Raw genomic sequence first — 3,592 nt, 5'->3', positions numbered from 1 at the left:
TTACGTGTTTGGATATGGAGTCAAACAGCCCCTTGGCAAAGGCTAAATAGAATGGGATGTCTCCTGGTGTGCTATGTTCAAAACAGCATAATTTCTCAGCTAGCTTTTCTCTTCTTCCCTTACCACCCCTGCCCCAACCCCAAATTCCTGTCATGGAAATTTTCTTGGCAAATTACTTGAATTTCCCTTTGATTTATGTAGGTAAATATATAAATGCCTGTGAACTTGGCAACTCGCCTGTAAGTATATCCTAGCACAAGCAGGTAGTTTTGTCACCGTGTTTCGGTGACAGTGGTGTTCTCTTCCAGCAGCACGGCAGGAGATGCCTGCAGGGGTGGGTTCCACCTCCTCAGCCTCATGTTTCCAGCCAGGGAAATATTCCAAGTCCCTCTGCTCTCCAGGAAAAGCCTGTTTATCTTGGCCTTGTCCAAAGAGCTGGGCTTTGGGGCCTGGAGCTGGGTAGGCATGTTCAGGGGGAAGCAACTGTGAAACATGAGAGGCTGAGCAGAACAGCCACCTCTAATTAAGGGCTGGCCAGCAGTGCTGCATCTGGGGACTCCCTGGTTGGGTCTGCAAGTTCCTCTGCTAGGAATGGCTGTCACTGTCCTTCCATGTGTCACACGGAATAAATGAACTCCAGTTGGCCTCTTTAATAACACATGCAGCTCTTATTTCCCTCTCTCCCTTAGGGCAATTTCTCCTGGTAAAGGGAGGGGAAGAAATAAATGCCTATGTCCCTTATGTCTGGAAATAATTGGGCTTCAGTTGTCCTAGGCCAAAAATTTCTCTCCAATGGGTTCATCTCAGAGGCTGGATTTGACCTGGCTGGTGAATGCCAGTTTCAATATGTGACCCATCCCAGACCCTGGTGAGCTCTGAACCAGACTGTTGTACACTAAGCCCGTGTTTGAATCCATTTCTAATTGTGATAATTGAGTCATGCTGAGCCTGTGCATCATCTGTTTCAAGACTTCAGCCCTACCACATAGACTAAATTTGTCTTTGGGTTGAAAAGGTGCTGCCTTTGGGCTTGTTCAAGGCTGAGTTTGGCTCTGCAGGCCCTTCTTGCCACTGCCCTGTGAGCAGAGCCAGGCTGTCCTTCATGCATGGGGTCAGTCACAGCTGCAGGTGGCCCCTGGCTGGCTGTGATGGTGGCTGGGACAGCTCCAGGGACAGCCTGGGGACAGCTTGCAGGCTATGCAGTGCCTGTGTGCATATCTAGCTACCCAGGCGTGGTGCCAGATAACAGAGAGAGACAGGAGTTCAGAACTGCTTTTTTTTTTGTCTCTTTATATGTTTTTTTTTTTGTTCTCTCATTGCAAGGAATGTCCCCCTCCAGCAGAGAGCTGCAGGTCAGGAAGCAGCATGAGAGGTGACCGGCCCCTGGTGCCCTGCAGGCACTGGCAGAGTGCCCCAGCTCCCCTGTGCTGTGGAGAGGGTGTGCCAGCCCCAGAGCTGGAGCAGTGGGAGGGAACAGCTGGATGGAGCCATCTGCCAGGGCTGAGGGACCATCGTGGGCCAATAAATGCCTCTGGCAGGAAAGGGCATGACCAGAACCGCACCCCAGGAAAGGCTCTGTGCTCCTGTGTTTACACAGGGCTGATGCCAAACTCAGAGCTATGTCATCTGTCAGAGCAGTTTGCTCTCAAGGAGGGAAGGAGAAGTTGTTTTCTATGAGGAGTGGTTGGCTGTGACCACAGAAGCACACTGCAGCCTGTAGCAGCAGGGAACAGGATTTATTCTGCTGTGATCCTCATGCCAGAGGGGAGCTTGCACCAGGAATATGCAGGGACCACGATACAATGTGTTGCTCTCTGAGGAGCCCAGGTCAGGGACAAAAGAGAATAAACAGGGCTGGGTATGTGTAGCAGAAGTCATCCTGGTAACCCCTTGAAGATTTGAGTACAAATCTATCAGTGATCCTGAAAAAAACTCCCTGCTTCAGATTTTATTGGTGTTTCACTGTTTAACCCTGTGTAGGTAAAATCAGCCTTTTGGCTGCCAGTGGGAGGCAGAGGGCATTTCTCTCTCTTTATTCAGTCCTAAGCAAGGTGTTGGCAGTTGCCAGCCATGAGAGCACAGGTATGAGGTGGCTGAGTGGTGGCAGAGTCTGCTTAGCTTTGCTAAGGCCCTCAAAAAGCAGCTGGAGAAAAAGAACAACAACATTCTTCCAGTTTCATTATTTTTACAACCTCATTTTTTAACTTGTCAGCAAAACTCACACTGAGCCTCTGCCAAGCAAAACACACTATTATTCTTATTTGGGGTTTGCCTGTGATTTCCATGGAATGGTGGACTTAGGGGGGCTGGTTGGAGCTTGGTTCCTACTCTTTGTTTAGCTACCCGGGAAACACATCATGCCTTTGCAGAGAAAGTGGTGATGGGGCACTGTCTGTCCAGGGGCTGCTCCTCTGGATTTTTTCAAGTTAATTTCGTTATCTGCAGTAGCCCCTCCCTCTCCACTCCTTATACAGTTCACCTTTCTTTAAAATATTTTTTTCCTGGTTTTAAAAAAAAATCTCTTTTTCTCTCCTTGTCAGACCACAAGACTCAGGAAAAAATAATGAAAGAAACCTGCCTGTGCACAGCAATTGTATGAAGCATTGGGAAACATTCAGGGAAAACCTCCTGGAAGAATGTGGGAGAGCATCTGTGAGTCCTGCAAGGGGTGAGACTACTGTGTGATGAGTGTTGTTGAAATAAGGAGAAAAAAATGTGGAAAAGAGGACATTTCATCTTTTTAAAAGTACTTCAAACTCTTCTTAAAGCTTACTAAAAATGTAACTGAAATAGCCATAGGCAGGCACTGGTAGGCTGTCAATGAAAAAGATCTGTTACACGTGTACAGTTAAAATGGAAAACCTGAGCAAGGTATGTGGTCCACACAAGGAGAGCTGCCTTGGGCTGGGTGGCTCTGGATTTTGTCACAGGATCACAATGTGTTTTGGATAGAGGGAACAGCGGTATTTTAACTATATTTTAAAAATGAGAGTGTGATCAGGGCTGCCACTCAAGTATTTCACAGTTCACACAGGACCGGGCTACACCCACAGCTTGAAAATGCTTTTGGTGGACTGGCAAAGCCAGAGGAGGAGAGAGGAGGGCAAAAGAGCCTATCTTGGAAAGGACAGATGCTGAGAACCAAGGAGGCAGGGAACCTGCTGTCCTTCCAGGCTCCAGAGGAGGAGGCTGGGAGTCCTAGCTGTGGGCAGAAAGGAGACCTGCTGGCGCCTGGGCAGCAGCTTCATCTCACCCTTGTGCTGCAGATCAACAAATCCTTGTACAGCCTGATAGAGAATTACACATCTTCATCTGCTTGTTTGCCCCAGGGCTGCAACCTCCCAGGGCCAGTGATGGAGGCAACAGCAGCCGCGTTTGGCTGAAATCACAGCGATAAATACATTGAAAGAGCCTGCAGCAGAATCAAGGTAGGAACACCTGAGAGGCTGGTGCTGAGATCCCTGACCTGGGCTGGGCGTGCTGCGGTCCTGGCCGGCAGCTGCAGGCAGCGGAGACACTTGTGCCCCGTCCAGCCTGGGCGATGGAGCCGGTTCGCAGCTGTGAGGGGTGACAAAAAGCCTCACCTGCGCTC

The sequence above is a fragment of the Geospiza fortis genome, unplaced genomic scaffold (assembly GCF_000277835.1).
Source record: "Geospiza fortis unplaced genomic scaffold, GeoFor_1.0 scaffold78, whole genome shotgun sequence".
Classification (NCBI taxonomy): Eukaryota; Metazoa; Chordata; class Aves; order Passeriformes; family Thraupidae; genus Geospiza; species Geospiza fortis.
The sequence above is the reverse complement of the archived record's forward strand: the minus strand, read 5'-3'. Positions refer to the sequence as shown.